The sequence below is a fragment of the Alexandromys fortis genome, unplaced genomic scaffold, assembly GCF_014885135.2.
Source record: "Alexandromys fortis isolate MF-2015 unplaced genomic scaffold, M_Fortis_MF-2015_v1.1 scaffold_63, whole genome shotgun sequence".
Lineage (NCBI taxonomy): Eukaryota > Metazoa > Chordata > Mammalia > Rodentia > Cricetidae > Alexandromys > Alexandromys fortis.
In genome coordinates this window covers 5,315,516-5,339,557 of record NW_026067953.1, presented here as the reverse complement: position 1 = coordinate 5,339,557, position 24,042 = coordinate 5,315,516, and the positions used below count along the sequence as shown (strand labels likewise).

Genomic DNA, 24,042 nt, shown 5'->3' with positions numbered 1-24,042 from the left:
CATCCTATATGTTATATAATAATCCTTTTGTACACTGTGAAGATGTGTCTTTGCCAAGGCACCTTCTGATTGGTTTAAAAAAGAGCTGACTGGCCAATAGCTAGGCAGAAAAAGGTTAGACAAGAAGCCAAAATGAGTGAATTCTGGGAAGAAGGACAGAGTAACATGGAGTTGCAAGGTCAGATGCAGAGGATGTAGGAGATGAACATGCCATGCTGAAAAAGGTACTGCCACGTGGTAGAGTGTAGATAAGAAATATAGGTTAATTTAATATTTAAGAGCTAGTGAGTAATAAGCCTAAGCTATTGACGGAGCATTTATAATGATTGAAAGTCTCCATGTGGTTATTTGAGAGCCAATTGGTGGGACAGAGCTAATTGGTAGTCCCAATAGAAAACCCCACCCTACACCTATAGGTTCTGTTCCTCTGGAGAATGTAAACTAGTGCAAATATTTTATTTCTTAACGTTATCCATTCCATTTACATTTTTTGACACACTGTCCCTGGTTAGGTAGCCTAGGATGGCCTTGAATTTCTGATCGTTAGGATCACAGATTTGCATTACTATACCCATTTTATATGGTGCTGGGAATCTAATTTGGGGTTTCCTGCATGCTAGGCAAGCAAACTACCTGTTAAGGCATACCCCCAGTCCCTCATTCATGCACTGAAAAAAATTGAGCACTTACAATATATCAGACACTTTTTTGTTTGTTTTTGTTTCAAGACAGGGTCTCTGTAACCCAGGTTGGCCTCAAACCCTCAGCAATCCTGTGAACCTTCCAGGTGCTGGGATAAAGGTGGTAGCCACCATAGCCAGTTCAGACACTTTTATGTTCTTGACAATTCTCAGTGGGGGGAAAAAGCAAAGATTCTTGGCACTGTGAAACTTCTACTGCTGTGTGTAGAAGAGACAGTGGATTATAAAGATCATAGACCCAACGTGTCGGAAAGTGGTCAGGGCAAAGAGAGAGGGGGAAACAGAAGGATCTGGAAATAAGAGACACTGGGGAAGAGACACTGGACAAGGGCTTTCAGGACATAAAGGGTGTGGAAACCATAATCTCCTTCCATGCTCAAGGGACCCAGGCTTAGGATGTACAGCAATTCTTCGTGTGCCGCTGTCTCCCTTAGGCCGTCTCACCTTCCTGGCCCTCCACAGCTTGGCCATGCTGGAGTGTTCTCTCCAGCAGAACCTTCCAGAGGACTTTCCGCTCTCCTGTGTGTCAAGATGAAGCTACTCAGGGATTAATCCCAGCAGAAAGCTAACAACACCCCCAGAATGAACAGTTCATAAGAAGAGTCAGTGTTGACTGGGCCCAGGGCCTGAGGTCACCCAACAAAGGATCCAGTTAGGTGCAGCATAGCAAATGATGCCGTTAGGCAAGAGGAAGGAGATGCTATTCTCTGGCTTGTCCCTTCAGCCACTCTCCACTCTCCCTTTTGTCTTCCTTCTTGGCCATACCCAGCCAGCAGCCAGCAGCCAGCAGCCAGCAGCCAGCAGCCAGCAGCCAGCAGCCAGCAGCCAGCAGCCAGCAGCCAGCAGCCAGCTGACCCGGGATTCTGGGACACCTAGATGGGCAAAAGTAGCTTCAGCAACTCAGAGAAGAAAGCATTTGAGGATGGATCAGAAGATAACTGTCCCCAAGACAGGGACAATTGGCACCCAACGTAGGGCATTAAGGACATTGTGCTAGTTAGTTTTTATCAGCTCGACACAAACCAGAGTCACCTGAGAGGAGGGACTCTCAGCGGAAGAATTGCCTCCATTAGAATGGTCTGAGGGCATATCTGTGGGTCTTTAGAAAAAAAAAAAACTGATTGATGTGGGGGGGACCCACAATGCCCATTGTGGGCAACACCATCCCTGAGCACGTAGGTATGGCTATATGTGTGTGTGTGTGTGTGTGTGTGTGTGTGTGTGTGTGTGAACAGAGCAAGCCAGAAAGTAGCGTTCCTCTGGTCTCAGCTTCAGTTCCTGCCTCCCAGTTCCTGCCTGACTTCTCGGTGATGGATTAGGGCCTGGGAACTGTAAAGAGAAACCAAAAGCTCTTCTGCAAGCTGCTTTTGGCCAGCGTTCAGTCACAACCACAGAAAGACAGACTAGGACCAGATCATTTTCATCCCACAGCCTGGAGTGACGCCTGGCTCAAAGCTTGATCCAGTCACAGTTGGACGAATGAGCGAAGTTGAGAATGAATGAATGGATGGACCAATGACAGCTTCTTATCACTGATGCCACTCCTGGTTCGCTTCAGCCTTGCCCTTTGCTCAGTACAGGGGCTGCCTTGCGGCCTCACACCGTTTCCTGCCAGTGCTGACGTGGCTTGGATCCAAGTGTTCACGCCATTTTAAGGCCACACGGAAGGTATAACCATAGAATCATAAGAGTGCTTCTACAAAGAGGCCAAATAAACCTGTCAAGTGAACTTGACACAAATCCTTCCAAGCAGTTTGCCAGGAAGGTACACACACACACACCCCTTCCCATGTCCCTGCCCTGACTAGCACCTTCCTCAGAAATGGACTCCCTTTTTTTTTTTTTTTTTTTTTTGGTTTTTCGAGACAGGGTTTCTCTGTGGCTTTGGTTCCTGTCCTGGAACTAGCTCTTGTCGACCAGGCTGGCCTCGAACTCCCAGAGATCTGCCTGCCTCTGCCTCCCGAGTGCTGGGATTAAAGGCGTGCGCCACCACCACCCGGCTGGACTCCCTTTTTGATGTTGCTGTCTGTCAGGCTTGAAGTCACTCAGCTCTTCACCTGGTTAGCAACAGGTTGGCAGGCACCGTGAGGAGTGACAGAGAGGAGGAAGTGGAAAGCCACAACAGATCTGTTTGCTGGCTTCCCTGCAGGTGCAGCAGAGCAGAGACGTGACTCCCAGAAGGCCCGTTAGACTCCAGGTGCCACTTAGGTCTGCACTGGGGCATCCTGGATCACACTGATGATTCACCTTATCTAAGATACTACTTGACTCCTTGGGGTTTACAAAGTCTTTCAGAGGGATCCTAGAAAGTGATCGGTTTCCACTGAGGAAATGTGCCCCGTGGGTCAGTGCAAACAGTGTGCGTGGGTGACCGTGGCACTGCCCAGCCTCGAGCTGGAAGCCCTGGGAGGAAAATCTGAACAGCATAGGTTCTGCCAACAAAACATCTCAACAGAGACTAAAATATTCTCAAGCAGCTTCATGTGGCCCTGCTGTCGTCTGGCGTTCTGTTGTAGGCAGGAAAGGAGGAGGCCATAAACCTACCTGCATTCCCATAGCATCTGCAGAGAAGTAGTTGATGGGGGCAGATGTCTGCTCGCAAGAATAGGACTTGCTCAAAGTGTGGGAGGCTTGACACCAGCATTCCAGCTGCGCTGCTCAGCAGCTGGGTGGCTTCGGATGGGTCCTTACCTGGCCCTCCATTGCCTTCTTCGAAAGCTGGGAATTATGTGGTTTCTATTGGAGATACGATAAAGGTCACATAAGTACCTTGAAGATGGATGAAGGTACCATATTACAACAGTAGGCATGAGAAGAGGCACCTGTGATGTTTAGTTAATAATGTTTTAAAATCTTTCATTCCATTTAGCTATCCACCGGCGGAAGGGTGAGGGCAACAACACTTTTCAAAGGGATGTTTTCTGCTCTGAAATTAGAAGTCAGAAGGCACGGTTTTAATTTTCTTCTTGGTGGAAAGCACGGCACCCTTGCTATTAGCAGTCTGGACAGAATCATGACCTTCTAACGGGGTGGTAGCGAAGACTGAAGGAATACGTTCGGTGGCCAAACCTTTCAAACAGGTTTCCCCAACTAAAGCACTGTCACCAGGAATCGGGAGCTAATGGAATTGTCTTCAAGAAGCACCTGCAAGATTTAAGGTACCTTCCAGGAGGGCCACAGTCAATGCAGAAGCAAAGGCTGCTAGAGAGCCCCCAAGGGGGGACGTGGGGTGGGGGTGGGACTGGGAACAGAGGTTGGGTGAACTCCTGCAAAGGTACAGCTTTCTCCTGTTGAGAAAGAAAGCTAGAATTTTTACAGTCCCCCTGATGGCACATGAGCTGATCTGTGAATCAATCTAGGATCATAATTTACTTTTGGTCTATGGGATTTGTGAATTTTCGCATTTGTTTTAATTTGTAATTAAGTTTTCTCTACGAGGCACACCATATGCCACCATTAATTCTCTCTTGTTGATTTCTTAGGAGATACATGAGTGCATATTTTGATGTAATTTTGGAGGTCTTTTGAAAAGCAGATGACTACGTGCTGAGCCATATGGGGCTTTGTTATTTAAAACACAAATTATAAAGCTCGAGAAAGCAAAATGAAAAAAAAAACTGTTAACGGGGAAAAGATTGGGGAAAACTGGTTTCAAGCGCACGGACTGTCCACTTTTCCCCCTTAATATTCTGAAATCTCCGAGGATCCCGCGATGTCTCTTACCTTCTGTGAGCGCACTCTATACCACAGGTGCACGGAGCAAACCTCCCCGGCCACGTTTGTGCTTTCCACCCGGGCTGCAGATTCTAGCATCTGCCTTCTGGGAGTTCGGCTGAAGCCAGCGTCTTTCTTTGCACACCCAGGCTTTGGCACTGAACTCGTTTTTCTCCGCACCCACGGCGGCTCGGCTTTCCCACTAGTGCTTTCCCGGGGCTCCCCCTCCCCGGCCGCCCCACAGTACGTGCAGGCTGCAGAGCGGGCCGCGGCCCGGACGGCGAGCGCTAGGACCCAGCAGGACTCCGGGCCCGGGTGGGAGCCGAGCCGCCGACCCCGGGCGGGCGCCGGGCGCTGGAGCCGGGTGTTCCGGCCACGGTCGGTGCAGCTCGGCTGGGAGACGGCGCGACCCGGCGGCGGGGCCCCCCGCGAGTCCAGCGCCGCCGCAGCCCCCCGATGCAGCCGCGAGAAGCAGCGGGGGGGCAGGCGATCGAAGGTAACGAAAAGGCGGCTCTCTGGCTGCCTAGCTAGCCTCTGCCCGGGTTAGCATTGTCACCCCGAGCCTCCTGCCCAGCCTGCCCGCATTTGGGGGGCACCCTTGGCTTTTTAGCTGAAGGTGTCCGCCCCCATGTGTGCACCTAGTTTCGGATTGATTTATAGCATGCAGCCCAGAATGGGAAGGATCCAGGGATGGCGAGTCGCTTATTTCCATTAGTTTTTGTCTCAGAAGTAAGTTCATTAAAAAAAAAAAAAGAAGAAAGAAAGAAAAAGAAAGAAAAGTTTCCTCCCCCCCCCGGAATTTGTAGATAACTGGTTTTGCATTTTTATTTTAAAAATTGCAGACAATGGATATTTATAAAAATTACCGAATAATTGATATAATTCTGTTAATGACTTCGGAGGGTGGCGGCTTTGGAGGGGTCCTCAGGCATGACTTGTATTTTCAAGGAACTAACGTGTTAAATGTGGAGTTTGGCTGGGGCAGAGTTACCACATCGCCGTCGTAACTGTTTTGCTATCAATTATAAACAGAGTGTCGGATCTGTGGGCAGTTGAAACCTCTTTTTCAAATACCGGAGCTGTATATCCCGGTGTGACATGGTCAAACCAGAGTATCCGTTGAAGGAAGCAGGAATGTTTCTGGTTTTGGAGAAAAACGTTGCTTTGAGGAGAAAAACCCAGATTCCTAGCCTGGGAGACTATTTTCCATGTTTTGTTTATAGTCTGGGAATGACATTTGGGGAAGGGGAACGCGGTCTTTCTTGGGAGCTTTTAATCGTGGGGGTTATTAATTTATTTAATTTATTAGTTTCAATTGGTTGGGCTCCGGGAGCCTTCCGTCACCAGGTTGTGCTAGCGTCGGGACACATGATTGCGAAGACGAAACTGCCAGCTCCGAAAGGACTGGACTCGGCTGGTGGAAGCTCCCCCGTGGCGCTGTCGTAGGCTGGGTGCTGCTGGCTCATTGAGGAAAAAGAGAATGGCTTTCCGAGCTGAGGAAGACATCAGTATTTCCCTTTTGTTCCCTGTTTTTCCATTGATCGCCGGCTCTGCCCTAGCCAGGCTGAGCAGCTCTGAGGGTGCAGAGCCCTGAAGAGAGCACGAACGTCTGGAGCCCGCTCTAACTCTCACACTGATTGGTCAGTTAGATGGAGACTTAGGAAAACAGTCACCCGAAACCCTCTTTTAAGACCTCGCTGTAATTTCTGATCTGCCTTCTTGTGCATGGGTTTCTGCGAGATTGCTTTTTGATCTGGGTGCATCTGGCTCGCACGGGGTGTCTTTATGTTTAATTTTTTTGTTGTTGTTGTTTCTATCCAGATAAAGTAGGCCATTTTGGGTGACAAATTTCCTCGCAGATGTCAGCTTCTAGCTGGCACTGATAGATGGGGGACTTCACAATACAGTCTCAATGGTTTCTGTTCCTAAGTTGTAGAAGGCAAAGTTGTTCAACTTGGTATTAATTTTTCCTAATTTCTTTTTCATCTGAGCATTTAAATAGCAACCCCAGCAGATGGATGCTTAACTGTATCATTACTTTGATAATTTAAGTGCCTTGCGAATTAGCATGTTTCTCGAGCTAAATCTGTCTTTAGACAGTGAAAGAGAAAACAGACAATGAAGAGCAAGCAATCATGACCCGCTTGCACACTGCTGCCAGAAACCGTGGCGTCTGGAGCAGAGCACATTCACATCCAAGGAAAAGGGTGGTTTGTCTTTCCACAGGAGACTGAATGAGTGCCCATGATGACAGGGGATCACTCTAAGACAGCGAGACCCCCGTGGACGTCTTCATTTGAGCCTCAAAGTAGATCATTAAAGAAGCTGGGCTCCAGAAGTTGTTAACTGTATAAACACTTTTCTGATTGGTTTAAACATTTAGACACAGGAAGTAGATGGTGTCTAGTAACCCAGGAATGGAGACACGGTTGTCATAGAAACTGAGAAGTGTCACCCCACCCCACCCCCACCACATATGCATTTACTACCATGACCACACTTAAAAACACAACAAGGACAATAACAAAAACCCCCTGCATATCATCACAGATGCTCCGAGAACATGCTGGCTTCTGTGAGCCTCCCCCCAACATCTGTTGAAACCTGAGACCATGCCTGTCAAACCAAGGTCATTTTACAACATCAACCAAACTGCGCTCTCCTGGATTTCATAACTGTATTTTTATTGAAAATAGTTCAGGGGGAAGCCTGAAAGCCAGGATGTGCGTTCATGCTTACTTAGCATTTTGCAGCCTCTGAGTTGTGCAAGGGGAAGGCTGAAAAGAATACATTTGAGCCATTAATTGTGGAATTGTGTGTCTACTATCAGATGTGTGTATCTACTGCTAGAACAAGTCTTTTTAGAGACTTTGAGACCAGAGCGCTGCCTATGGAGGAAGGGTCATCTGGGGAAGGCGTAATGAAGTCTTTTCCTGCTTGCAAGCGGGTTCCAGGTTGAGCTGAGGCATTTGATCCTGAAGGTCTGTGGTGTTTTGAACAGATTCTCTTGGGCTGCCTGAGCAGAAACACAGACCGCCTGGTGCTGGGGGGGGGGGGGGGTAAAGGGCGGGGTGTGCTTGGTAGCTGAGCAGGGAGAGGAAGCACTCCTAAGTGGCCCGGGGACTGTTTCCAGGCTGCCAAGATGACTGCCCAGTTGATTTAGAAACATTTCCTCTCTTGTGAATGGAGAATGGTGCTTTCATTTTGAGGCTATTTTAGAGGTGTCTCCCCCAACCCCCGCCACCGCCCCAAGCCACCAGCACCTAAGTCAGCTAAATCTGACTCATGGTGAGGAATACCAAGGAGAGAGGTTTAGCCCCCTCCCCCACACCCCCATTTTGTTTATTTGCTGGGTGGAAAATAACCACGTGTGTGTCTCCCAAATTTTGACTTTGAAGCTCTCCAGTAAAACTTGTCAGTGTAAAAATCAACACGTTTGCTAGGCTTTGATTCATCTTGTGGATGGCAATCTTGAAATTATAAGGGTTTTCTTTTTTAAAGATTTATTTTTATGATGATTAGTTAAGTGTGTTTTCTGCATGTGGGTATGGGCACATGAGTGACCATGCCCAGCAAGACCAGAGGGATCCTTTGGGGTTGGCGTTACAGACTGTTGTGAGTCACCTGACGTGGGTGCTGGGAATATAACCCAGGTCCTCTGGGAGAGACCTTTTGACTACTGAGCCATCTCTCCAGACCCCTAAATTTTACGTTCTTTCTATCTGTGTAGAAGTAACTTCCCTCTGTACATGGTGTATTTGGTGCTGCACTGGGCTTTCTTAAAACAGTTTGGTCCTTCTAAAAAAAAAAAGGAAAATCGCATCTTCCTTGCATCTTTGGTCCTTCTAAAAAAAAAAAAAGGAAAATCGCATCTTCCCTCAACTGATTGCCTCAAGGACAGGGCGAGACAGAAGAGCTCCTAAATGTCTTTTAATGCTTATTTAATACCCTGTGTCGATGGGGTAGCAAGCAGCTTAGAGCCCTGTAGTGTCCATCACTTGATTTCGGGTATATTTTCGTGATCCCACACTATCAAATAGTTAGTTCTCCAGGATAGCGAGTTTAGTTTAATGGCACGACTGCTCTCTCGCAGCCAAGCATTTCCTGTTGAGAACTTTCTTATCTGCAAGTACGGCAAGCGGCCATTGGCAGGAAACCTGTCAGTTGCTTGTTTTTACAAACTGAAGGAAATGAATGAGACTTGCTGGTTTCTAGAATTTGCCCCCATTCTCCACAGCCTGCCCTGAAGCTTGCTCGGAACACCTCAAAGAAGGTGACTTTGGGGCCGCACAATGAATTTGCTTCAATTGTTGATATGTCTGTGAAATTCTTTTTTGACTTTAGAATTAGAAAAAAAAATTAATCCTTCCAGGGTCATGTAAGGCTTATTTCACCAATACAAATGAATACGCTGTTCAATAATGTCCCAACTCATTTTCAGATGTCAGGAAGTCACTCACGTAATCACTGAAGCTGGCATTTTTTTTATGGCTGTGCCAAATTTTTAACAGTCATTCCAGAATACCAATCAAATGCCAGTCTTAATTTTGGATTAGTGCAGAGAGGTAAAGGAGAGAGAGAGAGACAGAGAGAGAGAGAGCGCGCTACACTTCCCTTCTTGCTTGTGAGGGGAAAATGGTTCATGAAGAAGCCAGGTATGTGCCAACCTCACGGGTAGCAGAGAGCCAAAGCTAGGGGTGGGTCTGTGAAAGGCACGTGGGAGAAAAACACACCAGAGCTTTGAAAGCATTAACTATCTGAGAGGATTATTTGTTTATTTTTTTCGACATTGGATATGCTTGTGTTTAATTGTTTCATGCGTGTCTTTAATTGATTCTATTCGTGGATATTCCAAATTCTGGAAAGGTGGAAGGAAGGGCCAGCCTGGCTGTTAAGGATACAGACGGCCCTCCCCTAAGAGAACCATTTATTGGAATGGGCCTCACACAGTTTTGTACACCATTTCTGTTTTATATTTACTGCCAAGTAGAATCTTATGCAAGGCCCTCATACCTGAGTGGAATCAAAGCAGAGCTGGCTACTCGCGAGGCACCAGAAGCCCAGGGGTGGTGACTGCCCTCTAGGCAGCACCTGGAGCTAGCCCTAGAAACCCAGAAGTCTGTCAACATAGTTGCAAACCTACTGCTTTTTAAATGTCCCAAATATTCCCCTAAGGAGGCCCCAGAATTGCCTTTGGGATTCTGTATCGGCTCAGCCAAAGAGAACTTTTGCCTTGACAATTTTAGAGGACCCTGTTCGCACGGCGAGGAGGGAAGAAGGTAGTGATTAGTTATGCCTTGCAACCCTGAGAAACTACCAGGAAAGCAGAGAAAGGTCTGACCCGTCACTGTATCAAGAGTCCTAGGCCCGACGATGAGAGAGGCAAAAGGCTGTTCTTAAGGGTGTACACATAACTTATAAGGGTGTACTCCCTTATAAGTTATAGGAATGCCATGTGACATGTCCAAGATGCTAGAAGGCTTGGTGTCAGTCTCTGCCAGTGTTATTCTATCAGGGGTAGAGATCGCTCATATAATGTCACCTGTGAAGGGAAGCCTTGCCAAGCTGTGGACATTGGCTTGGCAGGCGCAGGAGTGTGGGGTAAAATGATAACACGCAGATGATGTTTGAATATCATCAAATAGACTCCGTTATCTCCTCTACTATGAGAATGTTCTAGAACAGCAGCATGAAGGGTGTGCCCAGTTTCCCCTTGTGTTCCAGACACAACGGGTGTTGAGGACTTTTAGGTATGCCAGACAGGGAAATCCCCTTCTATCTTGGGTTTCTAAATTTTTTTCTTTATTATTATTATCATTCATTATTATGTGTGTAATTGCAGCTGTGATTGCGTGGGTCAGAAGGCAACTTTTGAGAGTGGAGAGAGGGTTCTAGGAATTGATTCCTGTTTTGTATTTAGCACCAAGTAGGATCTTATGCAAGCACTTGTGCCCACTGAACCATCCTGCTAGCCCACCCTTGATTTTCACAAGTCTGTGAGCTGAGCCAGGGGTCCGGAGAAATCAGCAGAGACCTGGGCAAGCTGGCGGTAGTAGGATTATATGCTTCTGTGGGGCATAGCCAGTCTCTCGGCAGTGATCCTGGGAGGCTGCCCCGCTGGGGAGTCCAGAAGAAGAAAGGCCACCTAGCTCCTACTCCACTTTCTCCCATTACTTGCATTGTGCTGGCCGTGTTCCTACTGTCTGCGTGGGGCTGGAGATCGTGATTAAAATAATCAGTGTTTGAGGAAGCCACAGCGCTTCCAACCATTTTTTAAAGAAAGCATTTCCTCTAAAAGACGAAACTAGGAGAGAGCACAAAATTGTCGGCCGCCGTAGTGGATGGAAATGATTGTGGGTAACTTTCAGTTATTGAATTGCGCTGAATAAAGCTTTTCATGGGTAGGCTGTTTAAGGCCTCCTGCCTCCTCCCACCTGCGCTTCAAGGAAGAAGTCTGTAGAGGCCTGGAAAACCAGCCAAACCTTCCAAGGCCATTCACCGTGACAGAGCCAGTCTGCTTTGGAGCTGAGCGCTGCATCTCAATATTCTTGGTACTCATTGTTGGCTTTCAATAGTTTGTTCTATTGTTTTGATTTTGCAATGGGGTCTCATGTATCCTGGGATGTCCTGGAACTTGCTATGTAGTCAAGGATGGGCTTGAACTCTTGACCCAGCTGCATGGTTACAGGTGGGCACCCTCATGCTTGCTTTGTGTGGCAAGGGCATCGAATGCAGGGTTCTGTGCAGGCTAGGCAAGCACTCTATCAAACGAACTACATACTTAGCCCAGGGGCTTGCTTTTTTAGTGGAATGATGCCCACCAGTTTCTAGGGTGCTTCTGCGGTTGTCCCTGGAGGGCTTTTCCAGATGTGGTCCAGTGTGTGCCCAGTAGAGACGCATAGATCTCAAGTGGGCAAGTTCTGCTTGGGAAGTAGACTTTAGCATGCCATACTAGGTTGATTCTGGAAACCCAGAAAGATTGACATGTTCTGATTCAGCACACTTAGTAGTTGTATAGCTTTCAAATAAAATCGGCTACAGAGAGTGAGCTGTCCTCCTCTAGAGCACTGTGCACATGGAAACTGTGTGGGGACTGGAACTCTCGGCCCCTGGTTCAGGACCACTCTCAGGGTCCTCAGATCCTAGTACCCATGGTCCTCACCTAAGCTGGCAGAGCAAGCATTACCTACAGAAGGTACTTGGGTCTGGGCGCCTTTTGAAGGTGGCGCTGCCATGTACAGATGTCAGGCACAGAGGGGACAAGGTCGGGGTCTTAGCAGTTTTCACTGTCCTTCTGTATTCACCAGCTCCTTCCCCACTCTTAGAACTGTTGTGTGTGTGCGTGCACATGCACACACGCACACACACCATATATGCTCATACTCATAGAGACCAAATTCTGCTATCAGGTGTCTACCTCAGTTAGTTTCCACCTTTTTTTTTTTTTTTTTTTTTTTTTTAGACATGGTTTCTCACCAAACCTAGAACTCTTGTTTTTGACTAGACTGGCTGGCCAGCAAGCCCCAGGGATCCTCCTGTCTCTGCCTCCCCGTACCCAGCTTTTCATGTGGGCGGATCAAACTTAGGTCATCATATTTTGCACAGCAAGCACTGTAGTGACTGAACCACCCCCTCCCCCTGATAGGTGTCCCTTTAGCTACCCTGTGAACGTGTGACTAAGTGACTGTCCCTAGAGAGCAGGACTGTGGTGTGAAGAGTGGGACTAGGGGATGGGGCATACGGTTCAGAGTGTGAACATTTCTGCACAGATCTCCAGGAAGGAGGCGTGGCAGTTTTCTCTTCTGTTCCATCCCATCCCTTTCTATTTTTCTGTCTGTCACAGCAGTGCGCCTCGTTTTCCAGGTTAGGACACTGGGACTTGGTCTCTACCGCAAGCCTCTGATTTATCCCCCAGGGCTCTGCTGCTGTCTTTGGATTCCCCTGATCTTGAGTTTTGGTTTTCACTCCATAAATCCCCCAGGTAACCTCAGAGAGGCGCTGTCCGGCTAACTTCTTCACTCCCTTTGCTCTTGAAGCCTTCTACCCCTAAACCACTCTACAGGGCTGCGTTTTGAAGTTAGACTTTCTTTTCTGACTTATTCTCTCTATCTCAGCTATGTGCGTTGGGGGAGTCACTTAACCTTAGACTCTAGTCTTGGCTGCTGGTTCCTTAAGTAACATGGGAATCCTAAAAGGATTATTGGGGGTGCCAAATCCTAGAGTCCTTGAAAAGGACTTGCATGGAGCTTGGCGTATAGTCACCACTCAAATTATTGAGCTATGTTTGTTGTTGTTTTGTTAATGTTACTACTGTCTCTGTTGTCTACCGAGAACCTGCCTGGGCTCCATAACGCCCACAGTGGTGGTTTGAGTGTATTTGACCCCCATAAGCTCATAGGGAGGGGCACTATTAGGAGGTGTGACCTTTTTTGGAGTAGGTGTGGCCTTGTTGGAGGAACTGTGTCACTGTGGGGAAGGGCTTTAAGGTTCTTATGCTCAGGGTACCGCCCAATGAATCAGTCGACTTCCTGTTGCCTCTGAGTCAAGATGTAGGACTCTCAGCTCCAGCACCACATCTGCCTGCACGCCACCATGCTCTGTGGACTGAACCTCTGAAACTGTAAGCGAGCCCCCTCGATTAAATGTTTTCCTTTGTAAGAGTTGCCGTGGTCATAGTGTCTCTTCACAGCAATAATAACCCTCACTAAGACACTCACCTTATCAAACCTGTCCTCTGCCAGACTTTGGATTCCTTCTGCAATGAGTCCTTACCCATTACAGCTTAGGGAAGGGCCTGGGGTCTTGTTTATTCGCCCTCTCTGGGTCCACTGTTACTGTGCTGCCATGTCCTAGCCACAACCTTTTTCATTTCCTATGTTGTAGACTGTCTTTTTCATTCACTTAAAACCTCCAGCGTGCAGAGAAAAACAACTCCTTTCTCTTGTCTGGGCAACCGTCCTCCCAGCACAAACTCAAGGGTCAAGAGGAACCTTTGATTGCACCCACTTTACAGCTCCGTTGGATCTGATAGTTCCAACCGTGCCCCCATGCTTAACCTCCCACGTTTTTGCCTGTGATGGCATGTTTGAGAATTGATGTGGAACTTGCTTGTTTTTTTTTTTTTCTTCTCTTGGAAGCAGTGTCAACTCAGCGTCCTGAAACTGAGTGACCATGGCTCTCAGCCTTGAGTTCACCCAGAACTTTTCTATGTGATGTGAGGAATGCAGGTTTATTTTTCATGCAGCATACATGTACCATACCAACCACAGTATATAGTAGAATATGTATCTAAATATTGCATCTGCACACCTTATAAATACATATAAGCCTTGTGTGTCTTACAGCTGTGCCTACAGTTACATCTGTTTTTAGGAGAGCTATATCCCACCTTTACAGCTGCATTTCTTTCTATGTTTTTATTTATGGACCTTTATGTTATATATGTAATTGAATTATTAAACTCTCAATTGAATTATACATGTAAATAAGGGCATAATCTCTAGCTTGATTTTTTTAAGTGAACATGCCCACATAACAACATTAGACCAACAAATTGAACATTAACTACATCTAAGAATTTAGATGCCCTAAATCACCCTCCCTTGGAAGATGATCACTTCCCTAATTTTGAGCACCATTGGTTAGTTTTGTCTGTGTGTGAATTTTATATAAAAATAACCGGGTCAATGAGACAGCTTAGCAGGTGTCCTAGGGTTTCATTGCTGTGGAGAGACACCATGTCCATGGCAACTGTTAAAAAGGAAAACATTTAGTTGGGGCTGGCTTACAGTTCAGAATTTTAGTCTGTTATTATGGTGCGTCTGGTGTGCAGGCAGACATGCTACTGGAGAGGAGCTGAGAGTTCTACATCCAGACAGGAAGGCAGCAGGAAGAGAGAGTGTGCTTGGGCCTGGTTTAAGCTTCTGAAACCCGATAGCTTAGCCCACCCCCAGTGACACACTTCCTCTGACAAGGCCACACCTCCTTCGACAACAAGGCCACACCTCCTAGTAATGCCACTCCCTATTTGCCTATGGGGGCCATTTTCATTCAAACTTCCACAGCAGGTAAAGGAAGTTGCCACTAAACCTGACAACCAGAGTTCAATTCCCAGGACCTACATGGTGGAGTGAGTCGTCTGTGATCTACATGCACATCCACACAAACACACATCAAATGATTGAAGAAGATGTAACATAACTTTAAAAACCATGTAGTATACTATCTCGTGTGTGTGTGTTTCCTCATTATTTAGTTTCTGAGACTTCACGTGGGACCAATGGTCACTCATAGTGATCATGTGCTCATTTATCGCCGTATATGTTTATGGTTTTAGAAATGGTGCCAACACGAGCTGTCACACACGATTTTTAGTGAGCATGTGCTACGTTTATGCCTAAGAGCTACTTGCTGTGTCCAAGGTTCAGTACCTAAAAATAATTAAGTTTATTAATTCTATCATGTATTGCAAATTCTTTTAAAATATTTTATAGGTAATCAATCACATCAAGTGCAAATGGTATCTGTGTTCCTTGCTAATCTTTGTAGCTGTGGTTTCTTTTCCTTGTGGCACTGGCTAGATGCCCTCACAGTGTACTGAGGTCGAGAAATCTCTGCTGGTCCCAATGTTGTGTTGGTGCCCTTACCCAGAATGTGCTTACTGTTCTACTCAGACGGACAGTGTTGACGGGGTGTAGTGTAGACTCCATTGTCTAGTCTAAAAGTCATTTTTATTTTCTGATTTTTTATTTATTTCTTACATCTCGGATAGATGTCAAATTATTTTTCTGCATTCTTTGTGATATTTATATATTTTTCCCTTTAACACGATGAATTTTGCTAGTTGATTTATAAGATATTAACCTTACGAAAAGTTAAGAATAAGATCACTGTTTTACATCTTCTGTGTGCACTGATAATACAGATTTGATGATAATTCTTAGGGTTTTATGTCTATGTTCAGTTCTATAGTTCTGTCTCTTTTTTTTTTTTTTTAAAGATTTTATTTATTTATTATGTACATAGTGTTTCCTTGCATGTTTGCCCACAGGCCAGAAGAGGGCATCAGATCTCAGTACAGATGGTTGTGAGCCACCATGTGGTTGCTGGGAATTGAACTTAGGACCTCTGGATGAACAGTCAGTGCTCTTAACCTCTGAGCCATCTCTCCAGCCCGTTCTGTCTCTTTTTTAAAACATTGTTTTTTATTTTATGTTTCTGAGTGTTTTGCTGCACATGTGTCTGTGTGTGTGCCTACCTAGTGCTTGCAGAGACCAGAAGAGGCTGAAACCCGTGGAACTGGTTGTGAGCTGCCACGTGGATGCTGGGAGCCAAACGTGAGTCCCCTGGAAGGGCAGCCAGTGCTACTAAGCCATCTCTCCAGGCCCTTGCCCTCTTTTCTTACCAAGTTTTGGCATTACTATTTTGTTTTTTTGGGTTGGTCTTCCCTCTAGAATAAGATCAAGTCCCCTTTTCTGTACTTGGGACTCATTTTCGTAAGATTAACCGATTGTATTTTTTCCTCCTCACATCTCTAGAGGGTCTGCTTCCTAAAAGTGACCTGACTCCATATCCTTTATAGGAAGGCAATTCTTCTATATTCTTTCTTCTTGATTCTGTTTTAACAATTCATGACTGTTAAGACCTTTTAGTTACCATATAGAATAATTTGTTTCACCTTGACATACTCATGAGTGTGTGTGTGTGTGGCTGTGTGTGTGCACGTGCATGCACGCGTGCTGTGTTCATCCCTGTCCTGTTACCTCCCCCCTCCTCACTCCCACCCCTTGCTGGCCCTTTTCTTTTTGTCCGCTTTCATATTACTTATAGTCTTAAATCTCAGTTCTGCTTATGAGAGAAAACCTGTGACTGTCTTCTCAGTCTGACTTCCTTCTCGTCACATGGTGGTCCATTTAGTTCCATCCGTGCCCCCAACAAAGAGCATGGTTTCATTCTTTGCAGCCGCATGAGGCTCTCTTGTGTTCTTGAACCACATTTCCTTCTGAGAATTCCTTCATCTTAGCTTGGGCATTTTAGGATATAATGTCTGTTAGTGTTTTAAACCTTTATGATATCACAATTTATATTCATTTCTAAAATATCACTTGTATGCTTGTTTGCTTTTTCTTGACCAGTATCACCAAATTTGTTGCTGTTATAACAAACAAGCTAACAGCCTCTTAGCATCTTGCATCTTCTGTATGGTGTCTCTGTTTAGTTTTTGACTGTGTTTTTATTCTTTTTAATCTTGGAGTTTATTGTTTTGTTACTTTTGCAACTTCCAAATGTTACAGTTTAATTCATTAATTTTTGAAGTTTTTTTTAAAACATAAAAACCTAATCTATCAATTAGATTCTTAGAACTAAATTAGCTTTCAGAAGTTTTTAATATGTTTAGCTCTAAATAACTTCTAAGTTTATTATTACATTTCTTTGTTCAATAAGTTACTAAAAAAATTTTTTTTTAGGTTTATGGGAATTCTTTCCTTCCTTCCTTCCTTCCTTCCTTCCTTCCTTCCTTCCTTCCTTCCTTCCTTCCTTCTTCTTTGAGACAGGCCCTTTTATTAGTAGCTAGGATTCCTGGAATTCACTATACAGTCAGGATATTCTTAAACTCATGGCAGTCTTCCTGACTCAGTTTACCTAGAGCTGGGATTATGGGCTTAAATCACTATGCCCAGCAGGTATTTATTAGTGGTGTATGTGTGTGTTTGGGGAATGAGGGTTGAGTATTAAATGCCAGGGCTTACACATAGACGTCAGGGGACAGCTTTCCAGAGTTGGTTCTGCTCTCCCACTGTGGGATCTGGGAATCAAACTTACGTCATCAGGTTTGAGCATCAAGTGTTTTCACTCAGTCAGCCATCTTGCTGGCCCCTGGTAGGTATTTTTTTAAGTTGTATTTTTAAGAAAAGGTTTATTTTTATTATTTTTAATTGTGTGTAGATGTGTGTGCTTACATGTGGGAATACATACGTGTGTGAAGTATGCATGAAAGCCAGAGGCATCTGCTTCCCAAGAGCTGGAGTTACAGGTGGTTGTGAACCACCTGATGTGGATGCTGGGAACTGAACTTGGATCCTCTGGAAGAGCAGCCAGTGCTCTGAATTGCTGAGCTATCTCTCCATCCCTCAAGTGATCTTTTTGTTATTGATTTAAGCAATCGGATTTTGGTTGAAGGTGTGGTGTCCTGTTATTTTCTGGTATCTGCCGCTGCTGAGAAATGGTTAAGTCTAATTTTCATTTGTGGTGAACACGCTTCAAGCATACCAGTTTTAAATATACTCTACTTTACTGATTTTAAATATATTCTCTTTATTTAAGGTTGGACAGATATATTATAAAGAACCTTGGTATGAAGGTTTTATTGCTTTTATTTTTATTTGAGGCAGGGTCTCATGTAGCCCAGGTTGGTCTTGAACTTGCTGTGTTGCTGAAGCTGCCTTGACCTCCTGCTCCTCCTACTTTGACAGCATTGGGATTATAGGTGTACACCCCTGTGACCAGCTACAGTGTTCTTAACATAGATTTTTACTTGGGATTCCCAGAATGGTAAGTTGATTTTCCCCCGTTGGTTCTGAAAGACTCACAGACCATTGTCCTTATGCTGAATTCACCCTATGCTGGGTCCACTGAACTCCTCTGCTTCTCTGTGTATTCACTCATCCTCTCTGCTAAGATGCAGAGAGGTTCTCCAGTCCTCTTCAGTCTCTTTGATCTTGGTGGTCATTATTTTGTTATTGTCGTAAGCTTACTAAGGTTGCCGTGTAGTTCAATTATTTTGAAGTTTTTTGTTTCAAATATGAGAATGTAATCTATCAATTAGATTCCAAGTACAATCTATAATTTATTCTGTCTTATCTAATCTTGCCTACAGATATTGAACATCATTTAATTGAACACTTATTTTCTATTTCATGTCTGATCATTGTGAAGTTTGAAGCCTGTGGCTTCAGCTCTGCCCTGCACTGTCTGTGCCGATTGTTCATGGTGCTTTGTTTCCTGGGACGTGTTGTATTGTCTGTTGTTTTGTTTTATTCTGTTTTCCTGTGATTTTATTTATTTATTTATTTATTGGAAACTATCCATGTGAATTCTTTGAATCAAATGTGTTTCTCTAGCTACAATATTTTCTTTTGCCCATTTGCTAGGATCAATCTTGATTTGTAAAGTCTGAATCTTTAGTATCTAAACAAACCACCCATTCATCTTGAAGCCTTTCTTGTGGCTACACATTTTTAGCATAAACATTTCCCCTCCTACTTCATACTAATTTTTACAACAGGTTCTTGGGCTCCTTTCTCTGGAGTCCTCCTCAGCTCAATGCCTCCTGTCAGCCTCTGTTCTTTGGTGCGTCCTGGATTCATTAATGACACCAAGCTTATCCCTTGTGCCCAGCTACATTATGAAAGCAGTTCAGATTCTTCCTGTTTGTTAAATGCCTTCAGGGCAAAAAATAATAATAATACACATGTTCTCTTCTGAGTGTGTCTTAAGATTTTCTTGTTGGTTCACAAATACATGTCAAATTACTTGTGAGGAATTCTTAGCAAAATACGTTTGGGTTATTTTCAACACGGAGACTGGCCAGGTGCTTGTTCTGCTGGAAAAGAGAGCCCCAGACTCTTCCTCTTGTGTTCCTGCTTTAGTAGCATTACTGTTCCTCCGGGCAGAGGCCGTCTGTGGTCTACTAATGACTGTATACAGAAAACAAGAAAGAAGAAACACTGGGATGGGGGGGGAGCTTTAAGTGCTAGAGTGCTTGCTTAGACTGCACGAAGCCCGGGGTTCGAAGCCCAGCACCTCATAAAACCAAGTGTATCATCGATACTGCCTGTAATCCCCTCAACTGGAGGGGGACCTGGGGGAAGACAGGTGCCAAAGGATCAGAAGTGTAAGGCTCCTGACTACATAGTGAGTTCACAGTGGGTCCTATAAGACCGGGAGGGAGGTTGGGGTGCAAGAGAGAATGCACAGCAAGTATTTTCCAAGCGTCACTTCCTTCCACACATCTTCAGGGATATTTTAAGCTCAAACTTATATTTATTCTGGTACAATTTGCTGCTTCAGCAAATGCAAAACCGTGCAATGAATCAAAACAATAGGAGTTCGTTTCTTACCAATCAAAAAGCGGGGGGACCTGGTTAGTAGATGCCTCTCTCTCTCACTGATGATTTAAAGCATTTTGCTTTGAAAAGTACTGCCACTTTCAGCCCTAGGTCACTATGCCTGTTTGGATCCCATCAGCAGGGACAAGAACGTGGTGACCCCTGAATGACTTAGCTTTTATTGCCCAGGCCTACATGAACTGCAACCCACTTCATCCCATTCTATTAGCCATATTTAATAAGATGGCCATATTCAACTGCCAAACGGATTTCTGGGAAATGTAGTCCATTTATTACCCAGGAAGAGGAGACACAAGTTGTATATATCCTATTTCTTCGCTAAACTTCAGTTCCACCTGATTTCTCAGTTCTTTGAACCTGTATTCTTTTTGTAATTAGTACCATTTGAGTGTATGATATAATTGCCCCAAATTAGTTAATGTTTGCACAGTCGAAAGCACAGATTGTAATATATTCCTGTACGGAATGATTTCTGTGCCCTAGCTTTACGTAGCCCAGGCTGGCTTTGAACTCACTGTGAAGCAGAGGATGACCTTGAACTACTGACTCTCGCCTGTCCCTCCCTAGTATGAGGCTTACAGGTGTCCACCTCCATGCCTGCTCTGTGTGGTGCTGTGGCTTGGACCTGGGGATCCATACATTCTAGGTAAACCTACCAACTGAGCCCTGCCCCAGCCAGCATGTGCAAGCCTACTGAACATGTCTCCCACCACTAAGATTTGAACATACAGGGTGCTTGTAAAAAGCAAATTTCTCCATGATAGAGAATATTTTTCTTGTGTGGAGATGCCTGCTATCGTATTTAAGACTATAGAATTATAGTCACAACTTTTTCTCTTATTCCTTCAAGTTTTGTTGAGGCTTAAAATGGGTCAGAATAAGAACCTAGGGGAAAAGCTAAATCCTTGAAGTCTGGAGAGAGTTCTGCAGATCACAGGGGCCCAAATCTGTTTCTGTGGTTTCTTCTTGAGTGCTGTGTTGAAGTGCTGTGCTCTGCTTCCTCTGGATTGCTCTAAGAATCGATCACTCAGCTTCCAGCGTTTGTTGAGGTCTCTGAATGTTGGCACCGTTGAGAAGCAGGTCTTGGGAGAGATGAGCTGTACTGATACGGCCCCGCTGTAGCGAGTGTTAGATAAGGGAGTGTAGGTAGACAAGCTGCTCTAGGTGTGGAAAGACCTTTGCAGTTGACTTTGATTGATACCCTGTTGGTCAGACCCTGGGTTATTTGTAGGACATAAAAGGAAAAAGTAGGTGGCAAAGATGTCGCAGCAGGTAAAAGCAGTAGCTGTGTGAGCCTGGAGCACACGTAAGAAGCCAGATGTGGTCCTGTGCATCTGTCATCCCAACATTCTTAATGGGAGAGGGGAGGCAGAGAGGAAAACCTGCCTGAAACTCACGGGCTGGCGAGCCTGCACGATGCGGCTCAGCAGAAATAAGAGGCCATGCCTCAACGAGGAGGTAGCAGAGGTCCAGTCCCTGAGGGTTGTTCTCTGACCTCCACACACAGGTACACTGGCACCCACAAACCACACATGGGGTGCACATGGGGTGCACACACTAAGTAGAAGAGAGCTAGGCACTGCTTCCGTCTTTTAGGAACCCTGTAACCTTTCACCCTTTTGACTTTAGACTTTGCTTAAGGGGCAAACCTCTGTTGAGGCCAGAGTTGAGCAAATTCACAACAGGACCTTAGCTCATGATTATTCCCCAGAAACACAGGATGAACTGGCCCCGAAGCTGCTGGCCTCATGGCTTCCCCTGTCCTTGAGCTAACTCATGACTTTGTTGTTAGCCTCAGTGTTTCCAGTGCTTCATTTTTATTTTCTGTTGCTTAGTAAATGACAATGACATATGAACTGGAGTTAACTTATTGAAATCATGTTCTGTTTTCTTTTCACTGAGTGGTTTTCTTTCTCCACTGCCGTGTACTATGGATGGGAAAGTCCCCTGACATCGCTGGACCGCTGATCTCTTACCCACCTGCTAGGATGTAAACACCATGCATGTGGCAAATCACTTTATATGCCAATAAAGCCTGTGTTTTGGAAAAATGTTGGACTGTTTGTATCCAAAACATTGTTTGGAATCAAGTCATCTAAAATACACAGATTAAGAATAGGAAGTGATATCCTGAATAGCATCATTAAAATTCCAGGAAAGGACAGGCTGCAAAATACAAGATGTGGTGAGGCTATAATTAGGCAGCCACACCGCTGTGTCTGATTGAGAATAATACCACTTCTCCTCAGACTCCGTTCCAGTCTAGCCTAGAAGAGTTCTCTGAAAACCACCTAAGAGGCAGGGCTAGCCTCCTCAAAGGCCAGTACACCAGGCCCTGCACTACTGTGTTTTCCTTCGTGGAATGGGGGATAGAATTTTGTACAGAAGAACAAAATATAGTATTTTTAATTATAGAGGAAGAAAAGGGGACACCGGGGCTGGTCATATCCGGATTATGAGTTTCCTCTCAATTCTAAAATTTCACATACGTGCATTGGTACACACACACACACACACATACACACACGCGTGCTAGCTCACAAGTTCTGTCTTATTTACCAAGTCTCAGGCATTCCTGAAATGCAGGACTCAGGATCTGACAGACTGGTATCACAGTGGGTTCCATCTGCTGATGCGGCAAAGCTCTTGGGAGTCTCTTCCCCAGTGAGGGTTTGCTCATTTCTCTTTAATACCACACAGCGCAAAGGGAAGAGACAAGAACTCATACGTCTCCCATGGCCACCGTGGTCTTTAGCTGTTTATGCTTAGCAGACTGCTCCCTCCGTTCCTGACATTCTGATTTGTTTGTGGTGATTCTGGCCTGTGCCCACAGATGGGGTGAAATCCCCAGAAATTCCCGTTTTCATCTTCAGAGGCGTCCGCGTTTGTACGATACCGTTTGGTCACCTGGTTTGCATTGGCTGTCAGTGTCTGATATTAGTAGGTTAGTTTGTTTGGGTCTTTTCTTCCACTGAGAAAAAGTTGCTTAAAATTAGAAAGGAAAAACAAAGAAACAATCCAGAACTCAGTTTGGAGTACTGACGCTCCATCAAGCCAGTGAGGAACTGTAGAACCACAGACGAAGGGGAAATCCAGAGAAGTGAGCTTTGGTGCCTGTCTCCTGGGACTGGTGTGACTTTGTTAATCAATATCTATAGTTCCTATGTCCTGAGGGTTAAAAGGAAAGACGAACAATTGGCCAGAGAACTGAAAGGTAAAAAGAAGAACCCAAGTTACCTTTTAGAATACTTACTGCTGCTAAATCCCAAGGGAGAGAGTTTTTAGGGGTGGTGGAAATGGCCTTGGATTGGATTCGGCGATGCCCATGGTTGTGTGACTGAACTCATTAAAACCTGTAAATGAATGCTTGCAGTTGGTGACTTTAATGGTGTGTGAATGGCATCTTTAAGGGTGTGTAAGTGGTACCCTAAGCTGTTTCAAAGACTAAATGGATGGATTCAAATAAAGGAGGTGCCAGTGAAGAGAGAATTGGTGAACTAGAAGATAGAGCAGATGAAAATAAGCCCTGAAGCTGGAGTATAATTCTGTGAAGAGATAAAGAAAAGGAGACCGAAGAAATCATTGGGGGAAGGAGATGTGAAGGATTTTGTTGTTTCTGTTTTGTTTTGAGACAAGTTCTCACTTTGTAGTCCTGGCTGGCCTAGAATTCTCTATGTACGACAAGCTGGATTGAATTCATGGCGATCCATCTGTCTCTGCCCCCTCCCCCCAAATGCTGAGATTCAGCACACAAGTCACCATGCCCAGCTCAAAGGTTTCATAACCCTTTTTTATTGTGGGTGTGTATGTGTGTAGGTGCACATGCTGTGACCTGTGTGTGGAAGCTGGAGGAAAGCTCGTGAGAATTGGTTGTCCTTGACCATCTGGGCCCTTGGGATTGAACTAAAGTCGTCAGGCTTGGCAATGTGCAACCTTATCTGCTGAACCATGCCATGGCCTGGAGCGTGGCTGAGAAGCCCTAGAATATAGAGCAATGTAAGTAATAATAATAATAAAAAATCCAACATAGCAACCTTTCTGAAAACAAAACAAAAGCAAACAACAATTAGGATCAGAGGGACGGACAATCCTTTGCCTTAAGGGAGTAGCTGAAAGACTGAGGGCCAACTCTTTAGTGGAAGAATAGAAGCCACAAGGATATGAAGCTGCTCTCTCTGATTGCTGAACGAAAACAACTGCTTATGTTTTGTATCTAAATTTTTCAAGAATGAAAAAAAATCCATGGTATTAAAGGGAGATGTGCACTAATCTGTACTAGGGACATACTAACTGGAGGGTGTCTGTCCCATAGAAGGAATATTGTTCCAGACGAATGCTCAGAGAGGCAGGAAGGAATGAAAAGCAACAGAAACAACCATTAGTTAAGTAGATATTGACTACATAAATAATGACAATTGAGCCCTGTGGAGCTCAAAAGAGACAGGGAATAAGATAAATGATGAAGGAGGAAGGAAGTGAAGTTGTTCTGAGCTCCTTAT

At 45.0% G+C, this 24,042-nt stretch overlaps 1 protein-coding gene across 4 annotated transcripts in view; it reads left to right on the top strand.

Moving 5' to 3' along the window:
* The first annotated feature begins 4,774 nt into the window (after window positions 1–4,774).
* Foxn3 (forkhead box N3) overlaps window positions 4,775–24,042 on the top strand; it is a 370,445-nt gene continuing 351,177 nt past the window's right edge. For 2 of the 4 annotated variants that reach the window (XM_050151429.1, XM_050151428.1), the window contains exon 1: window positions 4,782–4,911. The gene's annotated coding sequence lies outside the window, so the exon portion shown is untranslated. Of the gene's footprint in view, window positions 4,912–24,042 lie in introns of all 4 variants that reach the window. The other 2 variants (XM_050151430.1, XM_050151427.1) reach the window with 2 other exon arrangements.